General features: G+C 41.7%; 1 protein-coding gene across 5 annotated transcripts in view; it reads left to right on the top strand.

Annotated features, from left to right (window-relative positions):
* The first annotated feature begins 12454 nt into the window (after window positions 1-12454).
* The window catches only part of TMEM229B (transmembrane protein 229B), a 38500-nt gene continuing 25056 nt past the window's right edge, over window positions 12455-25898 (top strand). For 2 of the 5 annotated variants that reach the window (XR_001522272.1, XM_015631607.1), the window contains exon 1: window positions 15339-15445. The gene's annotated coding sequence lies outside the window, so the exon portion shown is untranslated. Of the gene's footprint in view, window positions 13281-15332; window positions 15446-16308; window positions 25809-25898 lie in introns of those variants that run through there. The other 3 variants (XM_015631608.2, XM_015631610.3, XM_015631609.2) reach the window with 3 other exon arrangements.

Below are 25898 nucleotides of genomic sequence, written 5' to 3'. Positions count from 1 at the left end.
CCAATCAAAAGGCAGGAGAAGAAGGGGTATTTGCATTTGGTGTCACAGCATAAGTTTAATTCACAGCAGATGAATGAAACTCTGGGAATTTTTTTACGGACTAGAAGGAGGGAGATAACAAGAAGTATAGGAGGTTCATCCAGAGAGACACCAAGAGGGTTAATGGGCACCTTGGGCCCCTTCTGCACCAGAGACCTCGACACATCTTCCTGCCTGCACAGGAGGTGCCTCCCGAGGCAGGCATGGGCACTCCACCCGTCTCACACGAGAGCTTGCTGTGGGTATCTAAATTGTGGGGGTGTTCGATTCAACTTTTCCCTTTTGGGGTCTTCTTTTTGTCAGAAGTGTCTTTCATTTGAAGCTATTATAAAATATACTCCTGTATATTCTCTACCTGTGCGTGCATTTCTGTGCAATACCGTGCCCAGCCTGCCCTCAGGCTCGCCGCTGCTGTGTGGGCTCACACGGCCGCTCCGCCACCGCCCCCGCGGGGCCCGGCAGCCGCTGCGCTGGGCGCCGGCGCCGCCTGGTGGCGGGAGGCGGCGCGGCGGGCGGCGCTCCGCACGGCGGGTTTGGTTCCAGGCTCTGGGCTACCGAGGGGACCCCGAGACCGAGAGTCCTGAGTGTGGGCCACGCTTTTGGCTGGTTTCTGCCTTACCAGGGAAACATTCCTCAGCGGGAATGTCAGGCACCGCCCTCTCACAGACATACACGCAACCTCTGCTAATTAAAACTGATGCAGGTTTTTCTTCATCTGGAATATGTAGAAACCTTGGATCAGGCAAACGCCCAGGCCGTTTCTAGGGGCCATCATGGGGGTACAGCTCTGTGGAGAAAGGGAGTATGAATGGCCATCATTTGTTAAGGGCTCCTGTTGGAGGGGTGCTAAGACTTAACCTAAGCCATGTCTCTGAGACATTGGATGCACAAGCTGATATAAAATCCTGACTCAGTGGGCACTTGAGTAATTACTCCTTAAAAGCATGTAAACATTGGATTGTTTTGCCCAATAAATATATGGGACTGTGTAGGGGAGTAGGAAAAAGTGTTCCTAAGTCAGTGATTGCATACATTAGCTATGTTCAGTTCAGCCATTAGTTCAAAGAGCTGCTTTCTCTTTGGCCCAAATCTGCAAAGCCCTTAAGACTTTTCTTCCCTAATATTCATTAAAGTTGGACCCACTTACAGTCTTAAAAGAGGTCAAAGTTCAAGCCTGATGTTTCTGTAGAAACCACTTGTCCCCTCTCAGCCTTGATTTTTTCTCATAAGAGCAAATTGACGAGTCATTACCATTTATATTTGCCCAAAGATTATTTAGCTTCTCCAAAGACATCACAGAAATAAAAAGCCATATATTAAACCTTTCATAAATTAGGATTTTTAACAAAATATTTTTGCAACCGATCAAAATTATAACGTCATTCTTCTAATGAGCCGAAGTAATGCCACCACTATTTCAAGGAGGGGTTGCTTTTGCTTTTAAATCTAGGACAGCTTCAGAGCCTGTACTACTAGCTTATCATTCCCTCTTCAAAGCAGTGTGTGGCCATAGAGAAATGCAGGGTACTGACTCCAGATTCCTACAGTCTTGTGTGAAAGCAGTGTCCACAGTGTTCTATCTGGGCTTAGATTTATATTTAAGGTAAGCCTGTCACCATAAAAAGAATTCTGTGAATTGTAGCCATGTAGGCTCAAAAGAAGAGAGGATTCAGGACATCTTCCACCAGTTTTCCTTCGCAGGTTCAGGCAATATTCCCCTGCTTGCAAGAGGTTATTTTCACATGGATTTGTGACTGGGTGATGTCTTACCACCTCTGTGGAAGAGACAGCATGTTTTGGATAGCAGCAGCTGTGTTACTCCTGAAAGCTCATGTTTGGTTCTCCCAAAGACCAAAATCTCTGGGAAGTGTCCTGAATTTCCAGTAGCTGCTTACACCATTATCAAAAAATCAATCACGGATGGTACATTTTGATGCTGGCAGGTTGGAAAAAACAATCTTTTGGTTTATATCCTGAGCACATTCGATCTGGACTGACTGGATGGGATCATGACAGCCCATCATGTTCTCATTAGAACAGAAAGACTTTCCTGACTGCAACAAACATTTGGGAAAGGAGGAACACTTTCCTTTAAATAGCAAACTTCAGCCTTAAATAGTTACACTTTGCCCTTGCTGTTTGCCTCTGTTGCATACCAAAGACTTTGCCCTTAGCAACATGAAATCCCATCCTAATTAGCTACTGTTTAACAATACCAAGCTCCTCCTATTCTGGAGCTACAGAGGAGGGGAGCATTTCATATCAAGCCAAATGCATTTCAAGACTCTTTCTGTGGAATTTGGTTGTTTTGGGCTTTTTTTTTTTTTTTTTTTTTTTTTCCCCAAGTGGAAAGTAGCCCTGTATGTTAAACCTGAGCAGCTCTGTATGAGTAAAAGTGACACTCACAAAATTAAACCAAACATAGCCTGGAAAATCACCTGCACAAAATATCAAGACCCATGTACCTCACTAGAATAAAAAATATACCAGATGACACATGCAGCTCTGCCCACCATAAATGCTATTGACTAATGATGATCATTCAAACATGTGGGTTTGCACTTGGTCCTTTTTTATGCTATTAAAAACACTTTCCTCACCTTACAGTGTAGTCCCTGGATTCAAGTCTCTTTCCTGGAGCAGTCTCATGATACATAGAATGACAAGGCAAAGTCATTATTTTTTTTTCAGCATTTCAAGAAAGTTTGTTACAATCTGTTTCACTTACTATCCTTGAAACTTTGACCTAATTCCCATCTCACAAACTTACTGTCAATGACAACATTATTCACAATAATGAGGACTGTATGATGAACCTAGAAACAGGTCTATTTTCTTTGAATTCCAATATTTTGTGGTTATATAAAATTCTGTAATTTTCTGTACATTGTGAGGTTGCACCACCCATGTGTTCACATTCTTTAAAGGAAGTCTTTTTATCTTTTGAAGTGGATGAAAGAATCCCTTCTTGAAATGGCTTTGGTGCCTATTTTAAAGGAAAAACTCCACTGTCATGTGACACACTCCAACAACTGCAGGTAAAGTATAAACCACCTGGGAAAAACCTTTCCTCAAAAAACTTTGTTGAGATAAACCCAAGGCTGCAAGTCTGAGTCACTGTAAATTGGATTTGGGTTGGTCCTGTAATATAATAACCAACAAAGCTTTATTTTTCATATCCCAGTGCCCCTAAAGTCCTGGAGTCAGGGATTGAAATTTGTTGAGGAAATTCCAGTATGTTTTGATTTTTCAAAATCAATGGGTGACCCTTTGAAGCATACATCAGTACATCCTTTGACCTCCTGCTCCGTAGGGATGCAGACAGCTCTACAGAACTATAATGTTTTCCTCAGATGACAGAGCTAAAAGACTATGTGCTTAGCCAGCTATGGAGTCTGAATGAGAGCTACTTGGTAGAGGTTGCTTCCAGATAAGATTGTTGGAAATTATTGTTATGGAGAAATCTGTATTAGATCCTCTCAGTGACAGAGTTTGTATTTGTTACTCAGGCTGGTAGCATCTACTTTTTAAAATTATTATCTTTGGATACCCAGATATCAGCATGGACAAGAACCACAGAGAGCTGCCCAAACACTTTAAAAAAAAAATCTGCAGAAAAATTTTCTCTTCTTCTGTCATCCAGCAGGTGGGAGGAGATCAACACAAACAGTGAACAATAGGGCTACTGGTTGTGGTGCTCCCTGGGAATGCCTGATTTGCTTGGCACAATGCAGAGTGTTATCCAGTTGCTCTGATTTTCATACGATGATCTACCAACCTCAGGGAAATGACGGTGCCATTTTTTTCCCTCTCGGAAAGAAAGGAGTTGGATGTCAGAGTGTTTGACATTCACGGGTCACGACAAAGAGACACAGGAAACCCAGCAGCGCCTGCTGCACCTTGGGGTTGCCAGCTGGGGTTACAGGCCAACTTGGACATTGACTTGTCTACCTGCATCTTTTCACTGCTTGTGTGCACATCAGTTTAAGACATTTCTAAGGTTAACTCTAAACACAGGTTCTTGGGAATTCCAGAAAACAGTGTTCTCCTATGCCAAAAATGCCCTAAAAAAAAAGATAATCAGCACAAGCCTAGTGAAGTTGCTCTGCCAGAAAGTGTTAATTTGAATGCAGAGATGCCCACCTGGTAATGAGCTTTGGTCTTTTTTTCCTTATTCTGATCATGGAGCAAGGGCAGTGAGAATAAAGGAACTGGAAAAATTGTGGTAAGGTTGTAGAGACCTGTTGAAATGTAAGGAAAAGCAAGGAGCACCAAAGTCTGACTGTGGAAGTGGGGTTTGTGATTTCTGAGTTTATCCAAGTTTTACTCATGGTACAGTGATGTTTGCAAATAAGTAACAGTTAAATGTTCACAGAATTATGAGCACATAAATGTTTTATAGTCAATGCAATACAGTTAGTAGTGTTGACTCATTCATGGGACTATGCTAGAGAAACAGCTTATTTGGAGAAGATGTACTATTTCTTTGTCCTCTGGTTTCATTAGGGGAGTTGAGAAGAACAGCAATTGATGGCGAAGTCTGTACCCCTGAGATGGGCTAATAAAGAACCCTTAATTGCTTGTATTAGGATAGACATCCCTTAAGAAAAAAGCCTACTGAAAATGTAGCTGACTCCAAATGGATTTTATAGACTGATATCATCTTTGGCTGTGTTAAAGTATAATAGAATATTTCTTCTTAATAGCATGCCCAATGTTACAACAAAATTTAAAATGGCTTTGAACCAAAAAGCAACTATGGATTATTTTTTCTGAAGAAGTGAAATTCAGTCCTGACACTTTTACTCTCAAGTTCCCCTTCTATTAGCTTGTATTTTTTCCTTTGGAAGGATATAAAAGAGGTAATTTAGTTCCCATTTGCAAAGACAACTATGAAAAGAAACTTTTGAAAACATTTGGTGGCACAGGTGTGATAGAGGTCTAATTATGAAATTGAGATTTACTTATGAACCAGAGACTAATTTGGGCTTCCTTCTGACTCTCATTTGACCAGTTTAGGATCTGTCTCATGTAGTTTGTCAGGATGTTATGAAACAGAATGTACCTAGTTTGACCATCAGTCTGGGATTATTTTGCCTGACTTCAGCTACCCCAGGACTCAAGAAATGAGCCTGAACTACTCATCTGGCTCCACCTATCATCAGTGAGGATAGGGAAAGTTGATTAGTCTCCCTAGGATGGAGGGCATCACCATGCAGAAGTGTCCAGTTCTCATCATTGAATAAGCAGCAAATTGTAGCTGTACTGTTAAGACCTGGATCAGTCCATAGATAAAGAGTCACATCTAATTGTGCAGATGAATTTTATAGCTAATCTCAAAGGTGCAGCAGGACCTTTGCTCACATTCAGCTCACTTGATCTGGTTCTGTGCTTATATTTCTGAGGATAATTTCCCATGACCAGCATCAGTTTTACTAACTATAACTAAGAGCTTTGCAGGATGACTGGGATTATTTGCTATGTGGAACATAATTTCTGGTCTCTTCTAGAATAGAAAATTCTATAGATCTCTGGACTGAATCTTGTTAAACAGGCATTCATAGTCAGTGTAAAATATTCAATAGTTGTAAGTTACAATATGACAGAAAATCTAATCTCTTTTGGACGTATCATGAACTAAACATTCTACAGGACTATGTATTCACTTAATCTCATTAATTTTTTTATTAAAAAAATCTTAATAACTTTCCAAGATGAAGATTTACTCTTTGGACAATATTATGACCATCCCTATGCAATCTATGCTGGGGCAATACCTATTGATGGGGAGCTTTGCTGTATAAGATATGGATGAATATTTAATGAACTAGTTATTTATTGACCGCATCTGTAGAGAGACAGTCTTTTTCATCTGACTCTTCTTAGTCATCAAAAAGATTTGGGACCATTTAGCTCCCACCCTACCTGACCCGCTAATATTTGTTGAGCTCATGTGTTTACTGTGGGATTGCTAGCAGGACAGTGACAAGATTTGAAAACAAAGGAAGGAAAGATCTACTTTTTAAAATAGTGCAGTAACCTCCATGTGAATCACTTTATTGTGTTCTTCATCATATGCATGTATACAGCAGCTGAAATACATGATGAGATTAGGTGGCTGCTTGTCCAGGCTTCTGGATATTCCTCAGCCCTGTGTGATGAACTTCAAACTTCTTTAGACCTGAGGCTATCAAGTTGAATGGGAAAAATATTCCCATGTAATGCATTCTGAAAGTGTCATAACAAAAATAAGCTAACAGTGAAATATCAGCTACTGTATTCAGTGAAGACTGCAAAAGGACTCTTTTGCTAGTAAAACTGTTGTATAACTCCTATATTGACTGTTATAAATAGGATTAATTGATATTAATTCTAAAGAAAATCATTCCTGTATTCATTGCTAAGAAGAAAATTAATTGAACCAGCATTCTGAAAACTGCTGCAATAATTTATACAGTAAAATTACTTGGTTTAGTTTGTTTCCAATGAAAAAGTAAAAAACTAGTATGAGATGGAGAGTGCAAAAAGAGGATACCCTTTCACTTAAGTACAACTTCCCAGTATTTTGGAATTATTGGTAACTCAGACCCACAGGTGTTTTAATGCATAATGGCTTAATGCACTAAATAATAACAAAACAAAAGATACCATTGTAGAAGAGTCTCTCAGAGACCACTGAATCAGACTAGAGAACAGGACAAAACACTTTAAAGCTGATGAAGAGAAACTCAGACAGAAAAATACAGCAGATAACTGAAAGCTATTTAAGAGTCACTGGATTTTAAAAAATCCCAATTTTGTAAGCATAATAGAGAACAATATTGTTTAAAATGCCATCCTGGATCAATGTATTAAGTGGAGGAATAGTTAGAAAATAAAAAGCCTACAAAGCAAAATAGGTAAAATGGGAAATATTTAGCAATCAATATAAATTGGAAGTTACATAATATAAAAATAGACAAAATAAGACAACAGAGGAAAATCATTGGCTGGCAAGCCTTAAGACAATAGAATGAGTTAAGAGTATATTAAAAACAATAGAAGTCTTAACAAGGGTACATGCTGCTGCTCAATGCAGATGAGGAAATTATAAAGTTGCAGAAAAGGCAAATATTCCAGACATATTTCTGTTCTGCGTTTGAAAAGAAGAAAGATGATGCACTTGTATCACATGGGTTGATGAAAAATTTTCCACTCTGTTAGTGACCAGGAGGAATGTAAAGTATGTACTGGAGGTAAATATTTTAAAATCAGCAGGTCTGGATGGCTTACATGGGCATACTAATAGAGCTTATTTAACTGATCTCTAGCCTGCTGATACTGATATTTCATAAATCCTGTAACAGCAAGGAAGTAACAGAATACTAAAGGAGTGTCTGTTCTATGGCAATATTTTTTTTAAATGGCAAAGTCAATAAGCACAGTAGATGTGCACTAGCAAGACTAACAGCAGTTCCTGGAAAAAATATTAACTGATAGAGAATTCTTTGACAAAGAATATGAAAATCAAGAGATGTATTTATCAGCATCACAATAGTCTTGATTAAAAAGTACATTTAAAAGAAGAAGATGACTAGAGATGCTCTCAAAGTTCCTTCTAGCCCTACCTTCTGTGGTTCTATAAAGACATAACATGACAACCAACAGAAAGTCCTGACTGGACAAGAGTGAATACATGTATGGATTGTGAATCCTGCTTTTATTTCTTAAATTGTTTTGTCACTGAATCAGGATTGGAAGCTACCCTAGATGACTCTCATTCTCTGAGAAATACACAGGACACAGGATGGTTGAAGCACAAGGAAAGCAGTCCAGCCAAGTTTGACCGCTAGACATGGTAAAAAATAAAGCCATGCTACCCATGCTTTGCAAAAGCCCCTAAGTAGTATTAGGATGAATTTTAGATTCAGTGCTATTTGATTTTTCCATCACTGCCCTAGAAGCAAATAGAAACTCACTGCTGATAAAATATGCAGGTATTGGGAAGCCTGGTGGAATGGCAATGATGAGGGGAAAGCATTTGTATAGGGCAGGAAGGATCACCTTCATGTTCAAGCAAAAAGCCTTTTACTACAGCCAAGTGCAAAATTATGCATGTGGGAATCAGATAGGAGATTAGGAGATGTGTAATCAGAAACTCTACCCTGGAAAAAACAGCACTCTGAAAAGGATCAGGATCATCAGAGTATGGAACAGTTTCACTCCGGTGAGATACTGTGGCAAAAAGGATGAAATCAATCCTTGAATGTATAAACAGGGGAATAGTGAGTACCAGTACCAGGTTGCTGTTCTTTCCTTTGTGGCACTCGTTAGACTAATCATATGCAGGATATTTATTTTCGAAGGTTGCTGAAAAGCTGGGGAAGGTGCAAGGGAAGCTTGGTAATTATTCAGGATCTAAAGAAAATGCCTTACTGTAGAAACCTTTCAGTGCTCAACTGGTCTGACTTACTGAGAAGGAAATGATTTGATTTATGGCTTGATTAATGAATTGGCACTGTTAGTGGCATAAAATATTAGCAGGAAAGGGCTCTGAGCAGACTAAGTTGTACTGATATCTGAGTGAAGGAACTATTAAGCCAGACAAATTCAAGTGAAGAATGAGGCACAGAAAATGATTAACCACTAGAACAAGCTAATGTGGTGAATTCTTCAAATTCTTATGGCTTCATCAAAATTAGACATTTTTTATTGGCCTACAGCCCACAGCAAATTGTCAAGAATGAGTTGTAGCTTTTAATACTGGAATATATCCATGAAAATTAATGGTCTACAATAGTTAAGAGGTCATTCTAGATGATAATAATCCCTGAAATCCATTCTACATGGTAGAAGTGATATATTTATTTATTATTATGAGTATGTGAAGAAGCAGTATGCAACTTTCTCTCTGTTTGGACCTTTAAGTGCTACAATTCAGTGATAACAAGAAGAATTTTGGTTGCCAAGATAACTGATGATGGAAACTGGAGGACTGTAAAAGTCCATTACTGATTTTCTCTCTTTAGATATTCTAGTATATAGTCCCTTTATCAGGTGGATTAGCATAATACAAACAAAATACAATTTGGTGGGTGACTTCTTTTCTCTTTCTTTGTTCCTCCATTTAGAGATGTCCTTGGTGACATGCACCTATGATAACTAAGTAACCTGGCCTCATCTCAGAAGTTTTTGTTATTCAATAAGATCCTGGCCTGTGCCATGTTCTTGGGAAGCTCACTGCGGATATTTGAAATATGAAAGTAGAGAGTCAAACTACACTTTTTATCTCTGAATCATTTTATGTATTCCTTTGACACATCCACTCTCCACATCATTTCAAATCTCAGAGGAACACTTTTTCAATTTCATTCCTATGATGTAATTTCCCTCAACTATCTTAATTTATCTTTGTTTTTATATTGCAAGCATTGTCTTTTCCATCACTTCCCCTTATCAATTCCCCTCTAATGCCTGGTTTATTATCACTACTTGACTGATGTTTGAGAAATGTATTGTAAGTGACTTGGAGCAGACACTTGTCATTTTACTGTTAATCAGAGTACTTTCACATGTCGCATCGCATAACTAAAAACTACCGTTCCAAAAATATTTAGTGTCTCAATTATATTTTGCAGTATAATATGTAACAGAGACATTTTATGAAAAGTAATTATTTATTACAATTATCCCATCTCCAGCACTGACATTCAAAAGCATTTTAGGTAAATCATGTGTGATCTCCTCTGTCTCAGTTCCTTAGCTAGCTCAGAGTTACAAGACGTGTCAGTGAAGTGCTAGCATCAGAAACTCTTCAAATGTAACACCTCTTCAATTACCCTGTTTTCCACTGGCTTGTCTCAAAGCCTTCTAGCAAAGGAAATGTGTTCCCTCTTTTACAGCTGGGAAAAGAGAAAAACAGAGAGGTGAATTTGAGGGAAAGCCTGAAGCACGTCTGTGAGTACAACCCAAACCTCCAAGCTTCCCGTCTCCTGCCATTTTTAATGGAAAACAGATTAGTGGATCAAGTTGGACTGGACATGTGCAGGTTTGTAAAGTGGCTTGCCTCTCCCCAAAATTATGTTTGTATTTTGCTGGACCTGGTAAAATAAAAGGAAACAGGGCTGCTGCCAAACCCTTCAGGTTCTGTAATTTTCATGTATATAATATCTGCTTTTCTTCTGCCCTTGAATCTAGAATAGAAACCATGAAGGATTCTCCTCACTTATTGTCATTAAAAATCCAAGCAAATACAGGCTAACTTAGTCAGACATCAGTCACAGCTCAGGCAGATCTTGCCTGCTGCTTGTTCTAGAAATCCCAGGCCTCTCTTTTCCAAAGGACCTGTCTGGCATCTAATCCACATGAAGGCAAAGGTGGCAGAAGGTAGTGGATGACACTAGTTCTCTGCTGAGAAATTTTTCTGTCAGTCCAAAGAAGTGATCTCTGCACATCCCAGAGGAAACTCACAAGCTTTGACAGTCCCTATGAAATAATGTCTTACTAACATCTTTTCCCATGGATACCTTGAATAGGAACACCCATGGAGAGAGCTTTCCTAAAAAGGGAAATGCTTTGCTGGATGGCACTTCAGTCGCATATCTTAGGAGTAAAAATTTCCTATTTGCAGTGTTTATTTTTAGAGCCAAGCTCTTACCAAGCCAAAAGGAATGGCAGATATCTATTACAGAAAAATGCTTTAAAGGAAAGAAAAGCTAAATACTAATGTAAGCTTTACTCTTATGATCTATAGCGAAAGGAAAGAAAATGTTCTGAGTAAGGAAATTATTTCGGCAGTTCCAGAAAGAAGCCTAGAGTTTTCAAAACCAGCTCTGGCTTCCTTGGGGATTGCTGTCTAGCGTTCAATGTTTAGAAGCTGATCCCAAGGACAACATCTTACCTAGAGTGTCTGGCAGGCACCATTAGAAGAACAAATGTATAAGTGGCTTCAATTTTGTGCAGAGATAAGTTAAGAACCTTCATAGCCTCAACTTATCCCTCTGTTCCTGCTTTCTCAGGAGTGATGAATATGGGGCTAATGTCTGAGCTGTAGAAAAAAACAAGCCCCTGACAATAAGCAAAAGAAAGAGAGGAGCCATCACTTCAGGGAGTCTCCTCCAGCTTGGAGGAACCATGTTTGAAAATTTCCTTCATGTTTTTTTCAAAAAACTCAGCAAATCCATGGCTTGTATTTCTTCTACCTGCACCATAAAGAAAAAGAGACAAAGAAAGCCATTTCCATGGTATTGCATGAAGACCTATCCAAGCTGATTTGAGACAGTACATGACTTGTGGTATCCTTCAAAATCCACTTCCTACTTCAACTATTTGAATAACATTTGCCACCACAGTGTCTGGGGCCCCTTCAGGCAGAAAAAAAAATAAAAAAAATAAAAAATTAGTTCCTTCTTTAATTTCCTTGCAAGCCTAAAGATTACTCTTTGTTCCTCAGTTTCCTGTCAGAGAAGCCCATGTTTTGTATGTACATCCATGAGGGTTACTAAATAAACACAGAGCATCTTCTCTTTATTCTATACACACAGGGAAATTAAATTCCCAATTTCCAATTGTGGGACCTCCTCAGGAAAAGAGGACAGAAAAAGCCAAACTTCCCCAGAGAGGGAAAAACCCTGACTCCATCTTGACAGGTTTTAAACAATTGTGATGAAGTTTTCCATGGCAGGTGTTTCCTTCAAAGCACAGGCTGGGCTGTGTAGAGAATGGGGAGTATTATAAGGTGAGAATCTCATTTAATTTGCTTCAGAACCTATTAGGAGACAGATAGTGAGTCAAGAAATTAGGCTAAGGATGACTTAATAAGCCCAGAAGTTAAACACTACTCCGGAAATACGGATCCCATTCCTCATTAGCTCCTAAGCAATGTCAGACAACCCACTTGGACTAAATTGGTAAGACTAATTTCCAGGTGCTTCTTTTTCTTTTTACAGTCCAGGACAGGATTTACAGAAGGGATGAGCATCCACTGGATTAAACTTATAAGGAGCCAGATAAAACTAAATTCTCTAGGGAAAGAGAGATGCTTTAAATCTCAAGTTTAGGATTCTTTTTAACTGAAACATGTTTGAACTTCAAAGCCCAGTCTGCAGACCAAGATCTTATCTCACTGGGAATGACTACAGTGGCAGTGATATTTGTGATATACTCACAAATACTAGTGATACACAAGTGTAATGACCACATTAAAGTGTTCCTGAAGACATAAGTCATTCTTTTTTCTTTTTTTTTTTCCTTCAGTGTAACAACATGCCACAAATAAAACACAAATTGCAGTGGGGGATTAAGATCTGCCTGTCACAGAATGGATGAGTGAGGAGCCAGCTTGGATACTGTTGCACTGCACTCCTTACCATGTACAGATGCTGGAGTATAAAAGCAAACAGATACGATTATGCCACTTTCCAAGATGTTTCCATACAGTCAGGTGGACCCATATGTTGGACTCAAATGAAGAAACCCTTCCAGAATCAGACGGGCTGGTGCAGAAATCTCTGAACTGGTTTTGGGCACACATATAAGAACTAGACCAGGTATTATATATGATCTATGCTATTTCAAAAAAAGGCAACACACAAATGAAGGGATTATGAGACCATTAATAATATCAGCTGCATTCTCTGTGCCTGTTTACTAGTGGCTGCAGAGAGACTAGAGAACTCTTATGTCACCATAAACTCTTTTCATCTTGGACCCAGCTTCCTGCAAACAAGCCTGGATGCTCTGCAGAGAATGGTGCTCCAGGCCTTGGAGAGCTCAAGCTTCCTTGTGAATGCCTGACAAAAGGGCAGTTTTAGAAATTGTCTTGCCTTTGTCCCCAGTCTTCATCCTACTCCCATTTTCACTGTATTATGATCTCAACTTTATTTTTTCTGCCTTCCTTTACTAGCTCAGGCTGAAAGAAACAAGGAATGAACAGAATAATAACCCTTCTTGAACAGCTAAGGCAGCTAGGGAGAGCTAAACAAGTTCTCAGGTGTACAGCACCACCATCAGGTGCTCACTCTGACACTTCTCCCTCCTGCCTGTCCCCTCGACACAGTACAGCATCTTCATTCCCCTCACTCTGCTTCACTGTCTCCTCCTTTCTTTCTTCTCATTCTGGGAGCCCTCTCCTTTATCTTTACCTCCTCCTTCATCTCTCTGCATGATGTGACTAGACAGGAGAATACGGATTTATGTATTCCCTACACGTGCTTCTCATTTTTTCTGATCCATCTTTGGCTGTTGATTTCTCCTTCTCATAGGTGAGTATCTCTCAGCTCTCTTCCTCTCACTTTGACCTTTCCTCTGCTTCTTGTAAGGCATTCTCTCCTCTCATGCTGTGAAACATTCATGCTGTCTCATACTGTGGAATGATCTCTTTCACGCTCTCTAGACTATATCTCTAGCATGGTCCTCGGTGCTTTCTAAAGGATGCTATTTCACCATAAATACATAAGCACTGCTTCAGGCTGTTGTCTTCTCCAACTGCCTAATTGGATATGGTATTTTAAAGGGGCTTCTTAGAACATCAAAGATGCCTTAGCTATTTTACCGTTTTCCTTCTCAGCTCTGTTGAAATTTATACAAAGCAGTTGTGGGTTTTTTCATCCATCTTGAGGTCACCAGCACACGCAGAGCTGTCCTAGCTTGCACAGCTCAGTTGCTGAGGTAGGGCTAGCTGTGCATTATTCTCCATTTCCCCTTTAAAACGCTCCATCTTTCTGCATCTCCAGCTCTCACAGCGAGATTGTGCAATCAGGTGACTCGGTGACAGGCTGGTTTGCTGCATTGTGGCATCCTCGGAGCAGCTACAGAGGTTTGTACACAGAGCTCCCCGGGTGAGCGCAGAGGGAAGGCCAGGCAGCAGCCCGGGCACTCCTGGGTTATGCAGAGCTGTCTATGCACAGCTGCAGCAGCTTCGGTGTGTGCAGCATCTGCTGGCCCTGCAGGTCTGAGGCTGAAGGAGCAGCCTCTCCAGGGAATATCTGCCTTTAACAGAGTGATTGCTGCCAGACATCTTGAGAATCCTTCATTGTAATTGCTTCGGGGCCTGCACAGATCCGATGTTGCCTCATTATTGGGACTATTTATTATCGAAACCAGAAATGCTGAGTCATTAAACAGAGGTCATAAAAACATCCTTATTCTGCTAAAAGCGTTAACTCGTCATTTCTGGTACTACAGAAGGTAGGAGAGACCAGGAATCCTTGTGCCTGTGAGAAAGAAAATGTGGACTGCATCAGAGGCCTGGGAAAATCAGAGAAGAGCCCTAAGTCAGTAACCCATTAGGAAAAGCAGGGTGCTGGTTAAAGACAGGTCTCTGAGCTCAAGATCAATTGCCATTTCTGTATTTCTGTCACTTCAGGTTACCATTTTATCCCAGAATATATTAATGTCTCACTCTCGAAACAGACACAACTGAAAACCTCGCTCATTTTTGTCTGAAGACTATAAGGCACTTGAGAGGCACTAGCTACACCTAACTGCAGAGAGCTGCTGTTACCTCCATTTTTTCAGAAGGAAGCCAGAGGTATGGAGGGGGAATTTGTTTGTTTGCAAGCTCTGGTTCAGGACTGCACTCTCCTGATTTCTCATGCCAAAGAAAGGCATTTTTTCCTATGTTCTTGTCCTGCCGAAGAGTCAATGTAGCCAGAGAAAGGATTTTAGTTTATTATTACAACCTATGCTTCAAATTTATTTTCTTACTAGTCTTCCTCGGGCAGTTTCCTCAATCTGGAGAGATCCTTCTGGGTGGAAAAACACATTTTTCAGAGATTATGTTTCCCTATTTTAATACTGAAGCTGCAGACAAATACTTCCTTTGATAGCTGTGTTTGATTTCCTGCACTGCAGGGATGTCCTGTCAGCGTCCAGATCCATCAACAGGCGCATGGCGGTTACATCCCTCAGCTGATGGGGTGTGTGTGTTTATTTGTTTTTGTTACGGATTTCTTTGGAGGAGTAAATATGAAGAACTGGTAGTGCAGGCTCACCAGCCAAGGCGCACTGTGCCACATGTGTTCCCGGCCGGAGCCAATACTCCAGGCGTTTGGGGAGCTTTTAGGGCAGGATGTTCCCGACGCTCACCTGAGCCCTCACCGGCCCGTCGGGTGAGGCAGGTCTGTGCCCTGGGGCTCCCCCGCCACGTTCAGGCTCTGTGCCCCGCGATGGCCCCGGCAGGGCTCGCCGGGCCGGGACCCCGTCTGCGGGCCGAGGGAAGCGGCCGCAGGCCGGCGGCAGGACGCGGAGCCGGCGCCGCGGGGCGGGGGAGGCAGTGCGAGGCAGTGCGGAAAGAGTTAAGGGAAGGTGGCGGGGCAGACTGGCTGTCGGGAGCGAGCATGTGCAGATTGAAACCGCATCCATACTACGGGCGAGTGTCACCGGCACACTTCACCTCCCGCCGGCCGCGGGGCACCCATGGACACCGGTGAGGACACGAGCCGCGGCCGGGTGGGGGGGCCGAGCGGCGGCGCCGGGAGCTGCCCGCGGCCGCTGCCCTCACGGCCGCCCCGCCGGGGGTGCGCGCGGCCCGCGGCGGCCTCCCCACAGCCCAGCGGCGCGGGGGATGCGCTGCCTGGGGCGGAGGGCGGGGATGGCACCCGGCGCCGTTGGTTTCGCTTTCTAGCGGCGGGAGGGCCGTGCCGCCCCCGCCCAGCGGGTGCCGGCCGGAGGGAGACAAAGGCGGGCGGCCGAGCGGCAGCTTCCCCGCCAGCGGCGGGCCCCGCGGGGCCGCCGGGCACCGCTGTGTCGCCCCCTCCCGGGCAGCGGCGCGGCCCCCGCAGGCCGGGCCCCGCCGTCCCCCGCAGCTCCTCGGGGCGGCGGCGCCGTGCGTGTCGGGGGGATTTAGGTCGGGAGCTCCTGACCCCGGCTGCGAAGTTTTCGAGGCTCTGGGAAAGCAGGGTGGAAGGGTTGTTGAAACCGGAGCTGCTTTTCTCTGGACAGTGTCCCCCTTTTTTTTTTCCCCTTTTTTTTCTTCCCCCACAAAAAGGAGGGAAATGTCTCGAAGCATCTTTTTGTATTGATTTCTGTAAAATTTTGTTCCAGTCAAGGAGAAATAGCTCTGAATGAGCCCAGCGTTTGCAGAGCAGAACTGGGAGGTGGGGGCTGGCTCTGGTCCGTTCAATGACTTTTCTGCAACCTTGTGGATTACTCCTGTGTGTGAAGCCAGAGGTCAGGGATACAGATACTACAGTCAGAAAAAATGAGAGTTCATTAGAGTCAGCTGAAAATGAGAGTTCTTTATTTTCTTGTATTTTCTTTTTTATTTTATTTTATTTTATTTTTAATTTAAATTAGTCTCAAGATGTTTGCTCTTGTTCCATTTTTGGTATGGAAAAATATTCAGAATAGCTGAATTTTTGCAAAATGGAAAATCTGATTCCTTCTGTCCCCCATTCACTCATTTACTCTAGGGTTTTGCAAATTGTTTTTAGGATGCTTAGGAGCAGGGATGTTGGGGAGGCTGCCTTGTCCTGTTCATCTTAAGCTGGACCGTTATTCTGGGGCTTCCTAGAGAGCATTTCACATTGTTGCTCCAAAACTACTGGGGATGTACTAACTTGTTAAGCCTCATAATTACACAGTAGATGAAGTAAAACTCTGTTACGTGAAATACTTTGTATTGTTCTCTGGCATTGTTTATTTGACAGGTTTTTCCTGTTTTGTCTTATTTCTGAGGAAAAATGCAGTCCCTGCAGGAGCTGATTTTTTTTCACAGGCAAGGTGGCAACATCTCCATGACTGCCAGAGCTGTGTGCATTGGGGATTTGCAAATATAACAGATTGCCCAAAGAGCTCCATTCTGTGGTTTTCAGGAGCACAAATGCATTAATATATGTATAACATCAGTTAGAGATGGGGCTAGCTACTGTTTACTAGGGGTAAATAGGAAGTAATGAAAACAAAAATTACCATAAATTCTTTTGAAACAGAAAAGACATTGACATGGAGTCCATAATACCTGTAAGCACTTTCAACCAGTACTGAGGAAAACTGTGTAGGAAATCTGTAAGATACTCTTGTGTCTGTCACACATTCTGAAGGTCCTTTTCTAATCCTAGCACCTTGTCCCAGTGAGAAGGTATGACTTCTTTCCATGGAGAAATGTCAGGTTTCCTGTGTTAGGTGATAGCAGCTTGCTACTGTGAATAGATTAAGACTTTTCGCTAAATTTGAAAGTGGGTAATTTCTCCCTGAGAATATAAATCCCTGAATATATGTTCTCGGTGTGTATATCTGAAAATTTCATACTTCTCTGTTGAGGCTGCTGTTGAAGAACATGGGTGTCTCCCTGTTTGTAGAATGGGAAACTGAGGTACAGGAAAATGGCATTTCAAAGGTTGTTGAAAACACACAAATTGAAACACAAGACTTAACTCCAAATCGTTTGGTTTAACTAGTAGCTATAGCAGCTTCCTAAACAAAGCTCAGCAAAAGTGCTAGAAGCAGCTGATTCAACGTGAAACATTCTGAGATCCTCTGGTCAGGAATATTGAAAAAGCATGTAGTATAGTCTGGTGGAAAGGAAATGGAGGGAGAAGCAGAAGTTGAGGTCATACTGCTTGTTACTGCATAACTTCTTGCTGAGGCTCTGGCAGCCTGTCTGTAGCCTTGGTCAATATTGCTGTTCCCACTCTTCTGAGGGCTGATGGTGGAGGCAGAAAACAAGCTGCTTCCTTGGAGAGTTCAAACCTCAAAATTCTTATGGCAAGATCCCATGGCAGTTTACAGAAGTGGTAAAGGGGGTCTAAAACAAGAGGTACAGATAACGGATGTGTGGGTTGAGGGTAACCTAGATCTCTGCATCCCCACTGGTAGTGGGGACTCTGCAGTTTTGCTGGCAGTGTCATAATGTTACATGGTGCCAAACAGTGAAAGGCAAATTTAACCTTGAAAAGAGATGCAGGTTTCTGGCTTAAGAGTGTAAAGCAGGACGAGGTTTTTGGATAAGGTGATGAACTTGACAGCATGTCTTTTAAGATATCTTTTTACAATCTGTACTTTATTCAGCATCTTGGAGATGTTCTAGGGAGTGAAGATGTAGGAATCCCTTTGGCCTTGTAATTTGTGGATCTGCTTATCCCCACACATCAAGAAATGGGGAGTGGAGTTGTTTTCCAGCATTGTAAATGTGCTTTTAATACCTGTCTGCTTGGTTAAGACAGTAACTGTGCTTGGATCGAGTGTTTCAGGGCTGCTGGCAGGCATTGCACTGTGTCCAGGAGGGGTGTTTCTTCTCATGACGTAATATTCAGATTAATTTAATTTTTGCCTCCCTCCAAAGTGTTAGAAATGAACTGCAGTTGGGGACTGAGCGTGCCAGGGAGAAGGTATGAAGGGGGAGTGATGGGGAGGAGAGGAGACTGTGCACTCTTCCTTAGTGTGGGGGAACCCCCAACTTTTTGCTATCATCACATACTTTGATGGCAAATCTTATGTGGATCCTCAGCATCGTACTTATTGCAGAGTCTGGGGTCAGGCTTTGTAGATTTCTCTTATTTTTGCAGAATGGGATCAGTCACTAAGTGTCATCTCTGTGAGACTTTTCTGAGGAGTCCTTTGCAAGTTTTGGAGTTGGCCTCACTGGCTGTGGTGTGCTTTCTTGTGCTCCTTGTTCATGGTATACATATCTGCTCTCCTTAGACTAAAGAACTTCTGTCCTTATCTGAGTTGTTGAGCTGTGTTGCAAGAAACTGCATGAAATTTTAATGAAATGATCTGCAGGAGATTTGACTAGGTTTTAGGCAAAAGAGTCCTTTCTGTTAAGCTGTCTGACAACAGAAGGAAGTTTTTCCTCATGGAAGATAATTGGAAAGCATCCTGAAAAAGCCTTTAAAAAGTAGAAAATATATTGAGGAGGCTTAAAGAGTGGTGGTATGGAGGAGACTTTGTTCTGATGGTGAAATCATAGAAGTAAAATTTTAAATGGAAATTTTATTGTTGCAAATTTTACCTTAGGATTCTGTGTTTCTGGATTGCCTTCAACAAATGCCATGCTTAAGAAAATGAAATTAAGTTGTGTTGTTTTGTTTCTTTTTTCAGTCTTAGCCTGCTATCACATGGTAAGAGAGGTAACAACATGGCTAATTAAAGGGAGCAGCAGTGCTCCATTCCTTAGGGCTAATTATTCTCTAGAAAATGGGTCAATTACTTAAAGAAATTGTTTGCCAGCAGGAGGTAGGAAAAAGCCTTTATTCCCACTCCTCACCATCCTTTTTCAAGAAGCACTTCCTAACTCCATAGCAGTTGCAGTTCCTTGTTAAGCTCTCAGAGCCATGTCCTGCAGATGGGGAAATGGCACCCAACTAAACTTGTATGTGGTCACTTCTGTCCTGTGTGTTCCTGTGTAGCTGCAGATGAGGCAGTGTCCAGTGGTGCTCCTGGGTTGTTCCTGGGGTGAAAGAAATGAACAATACAAGTGGGAGTTCTATTTCAAAACAAGATTTGCTTGATGTGAAAGGTGAGGAAGTATGGTATATTTCCTTAATTCTTTTGAGAGAAGTTTGATCATCTAGTTAGCTAATGTTTTCCAACATAAAAGGTACTACCTGCTTGTGGCTTGCTTGGTACAGGTTTATAAATGATCCCTTCTCAGATCTGCTTCCTGTATGTGTTTTAGCATTCTCTGGTGGCTTTATCACCTGACTGTGCTGCTTGCTTTACCTCTGCAGGCTCACTACAGACTGGGTGAGGGAGCAGAGGGCTGGTTAACAGTGTACGTCAGAAATGAACTGGTCTGCTTTTCTCATTTCTGTTGCAATATGTGAGGCAGAAGTATCCAGATGGTTCCTGAGATCCTAGGCAAGGTGGCTGTGCAGGCAACTACAAAAAGTCTTTGAAAGAAAGCCAGACTGGGCAAAGGCTTTGGCTCTGCAGGAGCAGATTACCAATACCTGTGCCAATTCAGAACAACGCTCTCTTTCTGGTTACTCAGAGCACTACATTCCTGGTTGTAAGTGATACACCCAATAATGTCTACTGTGAGCCAGAGCTTATGCACCTTGCAGTCCACCTAAAATGAGTGTAAAGGGCTTTGCAGGTGCATGCTGCTCATTAACATGTCCTCAGAGGCGAAATAAAAGCTAGACTGCTTTAGAGATGTGTTCGTAGGCATATCTGAATGAGCATACCTATCAGTTACTGGGTCAGAGGTGTCTAATCATTGCATAAAAGAGGGACGTTCTCTGTTACCCTTTCTTTTGTTCTGGATTATTGTTTGTGTCAGTGCACAAGACATCACCACAACCTTATTTCAAAACTCCCCCGCCCTCACATGCTTCTGTCAAAGCTGGATTAAACGAGTGAGGGAATCTTCCCTACCACAAATGCTGTCTTGCTTTCATTGCATAAGATCCAAGCATTAGTAGTCACTAGGTGAGTTGATAGCATGGAGTGGTGAAGCTGCTGCTTGACTTCTTCCTTGCTGGGTCTTTGCTCTCTGGTGTGTCATTTATTGGACGTAGCCTGTATGAAGAGCTTCTGTGGAGCACCTCTCTGTCCTGTTTTCATGATTCTGCTGGGAGCATGATGAAGTACTTCTGAAGGGGGGAGCTCTCTTTAGCACAGGTAGCTCTGGCATAGTGCTGTGTTTATTGTGAAGTGCCTTCTGGGGATGGGGAGTCTGTTTTGTTTTTATTTCTTTCACCGAGAGTACATGCCCAGATGATGATCCAACTCATTTGGCTCCTCCAGCCTGATTTGGACTGAGAAATCTTGGCTGGGGCTTTGCAGAGCTCTAGGCAGTCATTCCTCTCTGTTTGCGGCAGAGTATTCCTGATGATGGTAGTATATTTGGCTGTTTCCTCTCCTGCTAACTGACCTAGCAAAGCTGTATTTGCTTAACCCATGGGACACTTGGAGCCACGTATTTTCTTTATATTTTGTGTCAGCAGAGACTTATGGTAAGTATTCTTCCAGTAAGTTCTAGAGGAAGAGTTATTTTCTTTTGTAATTTCTGGCGTTTTTAAGATATGGATAGTTTCCCCTAGTGGTACGGTAGATGCCATGTGATTTGGTTTATATTGATCCAACAGTTCTTTCCAAGGCACACCTCACAATTAAACTTTTAATTGGAAGTGGACTTGTACAGGAGCTTCAGGATGTAGGGCAGAGTTTATAAAAATGCTTGAATGTCTTACTAGGGAGAGAAGAGCTGCTGTGAAGGTAATGCAATAATTCCTTAGCAATATTGAGCTTGGCTGCTGTTGCTTTCGGTTTTTATTTAGTGCTTAATACTTTACCATGGAGAAGAGATACTTTCCAAACCATCAGCCTCAGCCACTTGAGCTGACAGAGGTTAGTTAGCATGGTATTAGGAGTGCCCTGGGCGGCTAAGCCATTTCCTGTGCAGTGGAATACTTAGGTGCATATAGAAAGAAGGCAATTCATGATGTTATATTATGTTCCCTTATTAAATTGTTGATGTACAAAAGGTCAACTTCTAGAATCCAGGTCCTTCTCTTAGTTACTCCGCGTTGGGGTGTGCTGCCTTGTGTGTGAGGCAGTGGGAGTAGGTTTTTTGTTTTATTTTTTTTTCCCCAGCTACATATCAGACAGAGAAAGTGGGAAAGTGTCCCATTCTGATGCGAGAAATGTACTTTCCTTGGTTTGAGAAACAAGGACTGGACAATGTCATGACAATGATGAACATTTGCTATGCTTAAGGACCACAGCTTAGCAATGTTTGGAGTACTAAAAAGCTGTAAGTGCTAACACCAGCATTTCCACTGCATCTTTCATTTGAGAATCTTTCTGTTCTTAATGAATTTTCACTGTGTCTGTGTGAGGCTGGTATTATTAGTGTCATTTTGCAGACAAGTAGATAAAGAAAAAATGCTTGTATAAGCACATTCAGCAAGCCAGGAAAGGCAGGAATAAAATTCAGGAATACTAATGTTTCAACCTGGTTTTGAGCTACTATCTTGGACTTTTTTTTCCAGAAAAGAAAAACAAGAATTATGGTGTCTTTCCTGCCCCCATCCCCCTCTTTTTCCCATTGGGTTAGGCTGCATAAAAGCAAGATATTATTATGCAACATATCTAAGTGTGCATGTGATACTTGAAAAAATGGTAATCAGATAAGTTGCCAGGCAACAGTACCCTGCCTTCAATTACCAAAAAGCCAGTGAGTATGCTTTCATGATATAACATGGGTTCTGTACTTCTTCATAAAGAAAGTGTAGGTGGAGTTTTGTAAGAGTCGCTCCTTTTAAACTCATCTCCTGCTTAATCTGCCATATCGTGAAGTCAGATTTGACCCCAGTTTTACCAAACCTGAAATCAACAACGAAGTTAGATGAGCTCTCAAAGATAATGAATGGTATGTGAGCATATATGAGTAAATAACCATTCCCTGTGATGGTCTGTGAGTGTTTGATGGTTCAACAGCTTACAACAGGTAGGTCAGAGCTCATCCTTGGGACCGTGAAAATTAAGAAAATGAGTGAGAGAATTATATTAAAAGGTAGATGACAGGAATACATGGCAAGCTGTGAGAAGTATTAAAACACAGTAACCCTTTGGCCCAAAAATATTGAGTGCCGTGGTAATTCATGAAAATGTGAATGTAAATTCAGATGGTTCATTTTCATTGCCTGAGCAGAAGCAGAATGGAAGGAACATAAGCAGCGATGAGTGTACACAGAAGAAAAAGTGATAGTCTAAGAATGGAAGACAGCATGAGGGAATTCAGTTGTGTGTTTGTTCAAAACTCGAGTTTAATTTATTTTTTAAAGATATTGCAAGATAACAACAGCAAAATATAAAGACTATTAGAAGTTATCTAAATTAATTTTTGATTTTGGCAATAAATAGCCATGGAAGCATTTGCAGAGACTGTAGTTGTGTGGGGATGCAGACATCTGCCCAAGCCTCTTCAGCTGTTGTGTGGTGGCATGGCTTTTAAAAGAAATCTGAAACTCCAGAGGTCTAATGTGCTTCTCAGGGCTTTGACAGAAGTTTTCAGTAGAGACAGGGGACCCACCTAGATCTATCTGGGAAAGGATGCACATAATCTTGAAATCACTTGTTTCCTTGGGTAACTGCAAGTTGTTGCTTTACAGAGTTGGTTTTCCAATTATTTTTTTTTGTTGTTCCAGAAGGAGCAAAAGGCATTTGCATTTCAGGAGATGAGGGGCTGTGTCCTACAGGTTCCTCTGCAGTATTTCAGTCCAGTGTAGGAGCAGGTTCAGAAGTCCTCATCAAGAGACATGGTGATACTTAAGTTAAAAGGGAAATCTGCATTATCCTCTGTGTAAGTCCTGCCAAAACAGGGTGAGTGTCTGAGAAGACACATACTCACTTTCTGTTTCCAAATTTGGCACCTTCTTCCCAGGAGAATCCCAGATAAGCCACGGAGCAATGTTGTACCTTGATTTTTCTGTTGCACAGGTTATCACTGGTTAGTTGCCTGAGCTTTCTTTGTAGACAACCATAGAAATAATGAAGGGATCTAAATACTAAAATAGACAGTTGAAGGAACGCACAACTAACCACTTTCCAGTTAGGAATTTGCTTTTCTTTTTGTTTGCTTTTCTTTGTATTCTCATTTGATGAGCAGTACTGCTAGATTATGCTCATGTGCAGTCCCAGCCTGCTGACATCAGGAATGTTGGTGTCTGTATTAAAGGAACAGTCAGAGCAGGAAGTGCTGTTTTGGGAAGTCTGCAATTTTAGTTTTTAACTACTTTTGTATATGCAAGTGGATGTTCACACTACTCTAACCATTTTTTTGTTTGATTTTCCCTTACTACAAACACTATACATTTCTAATCATTAGTATTTTGACACAGAAAGTCCATTTATATATAAAACAAAAAACAAACCCCCTTTTCTGAACAGCTTAAGCTTTGTATTAATCATGTGAGACTTAAGGTCGAATCTTCAGCTCTACTGCTCTGCTCACGTGTATTATTACATAGTCTTTACTAATGAAGATTTTCTTCAATCAGTGTTTTCTTTGAAGTGTAGATGTATTTGTAACCAAAGGTATGCTTTCTCCAGCACTTTGAGTTCAAAGTGATGAAGTATTTTGTGAAAAGGGAACTTCTTCCTGCTGGGCTGTGTGCTGTGAGCCAAATCTGAGAGATAATGATACAGCTGAAAACTAGCAGGCTTTAGGGTAGCATGGGGTAGCATTCAGAGGGCTGATGAGTTCCTTGGTCTGGCTCCAGGTGAAGCCCCATGGGTGGCCTGAGCACTGGTGCCAGGGAAAGGGATGGACTGAGCAGGACTGTGTTATCATAAAGTTAGGTTGGCTTGACGCCTTTTGTAATGTTCATGTTTCTGCATTAAGGAGTTGTGAATGTGTTGCCGTTGCTTATTTTGTATGATTTTGTTCCTCACTCTTTTACATATCAAATTATAGACAAGTACGTCTGACTATGTAAAAAGCATTCTCAGTGTTCTTGTGGTTCTAGGGAAATGCCTTTTGAAATTTTGTTTGCATATGTCTGATAAATAGTTCAGTAGAAATCTGTGGCAAATATCCAACGGTGGCAAAATGCATATAAGGAAAATGGATTATGTGCAAATAATTGATGTGACAACAATTTATACCAAAGCCAGACAACAAACAAGTTCTTTCCCAGTCTGATATACAAATATGTAGCTAGTAAAATAGCAACTGTTTCTCATGATAAGAGAGACTCCAAAGTAGATGCAAGCTTCAATTCATAGGCAGAAGGTGCTAGATGTGTCTCAATAATACCCATATTACATTGATTTAATTAGTGAGTTTATGCCATTCATTGCTCCATTAATCTCATTGGGAAGATATTTTGGGGAGAGGATTAGTTATTTAATTTGCATTTTTAATTGGAGTGGTTTTGTAGTTCAGTGTCATCTAAATAAAAGCAGTGTAGGTTTGTTTTGTTTTGTTTATTAAGGAAAACATGTCCCTTGAATTCTTCTTGGATTTTGGTGCTCAAAAATGCTGAGGTTCATTAGGATAACAGGAAGAACTCATTTGTTACACAGTCTGACACATTAATGTCCTTGCTTTAACTTCTTCATATGCAATTAATCCAGAAAAATGCTATGTGTAGACAAGCCCTTGGGTTGTAAGATCTGTGAGGCTGATGTAAATAAGATGTTGGATACTTGTGTGTTGAAGCTGTCACCTCAACGCATGACTTCTGTGAAAATCAGGAATGTGGCATCCTAAATGTCAGCATTTGAAGAGGAGGAGAGCCCCAGCTCCTGGGTTCGACTTGCTTGGATCATTCAGCTGTGCTGCCTGAGCCCAACATGGAGGTGAAAGAAAGTCAGATCACTGGAGCAGGGACATCAGTGCCACTGTCCCCAGGAACAGGTTGGGGTGCTGTGTGGGTGCCAGTGGCAAGGACCTGCTTACATGAAGTCTACACTCTGCCCTGGAATGGGGAAGAGAGAAGAAAAATGTGATAATTGGAGAAGTGAGGATGAGAGGAGATGGGGGAAGATAAGGAGGCAATGTTAGGAGAGATAGGATGGGGGAGGAAGGGTGTCAGCAGTGAAGCTTGCTTCAAATTGAGACATTGATGGTGAAAATAGGGGTAAAGCAATTTCTGGCAGACGCTCCCAGGGTTAACTGACACCTCTAGACGGCTAGATAGCAGCAGTGAACCTTTGGTCACAGACTCCAGTGAAGTTGCTCACTGTGTTTGCTGTGGCTGAGATCCAGAAGGACAGTGAGAGCAGAAAGGCTCAGCCTCACCCGAGGAGAGGCAGCTGTCAGGGTGCCATCCTGGGCAAGGGGCAGGTACAGGTGCTGTGTTGGGGCTCTGAAGAAGTCAGATCTTCCAGAACCTGAGGTACTGGGGCTAAGCTATCCATACACATAGCTCATTCAGTGTTTCAAACCTCTCTTGCATTGTGCTGTATTAAGAATAAAATGTACTTCT

Source organism: Parus major, chromosome 5 (genome assembly GCF_001522545.3).
Source record: "Parus major isolate Abel chromosome 5, Parus_major1.1, whole genome shotgun sequence".
Taxonomy (NCBI): domain Eukaryota; kingdom Metazoa; phylum Chordata; class Aves; order Passeriformes; family Paridae; genus Parus; species Parus major.
Note: the sequence above shows the minus strand (reverse complement) of the source record. Positions and strands in the feature narration are given on the sequence as shown.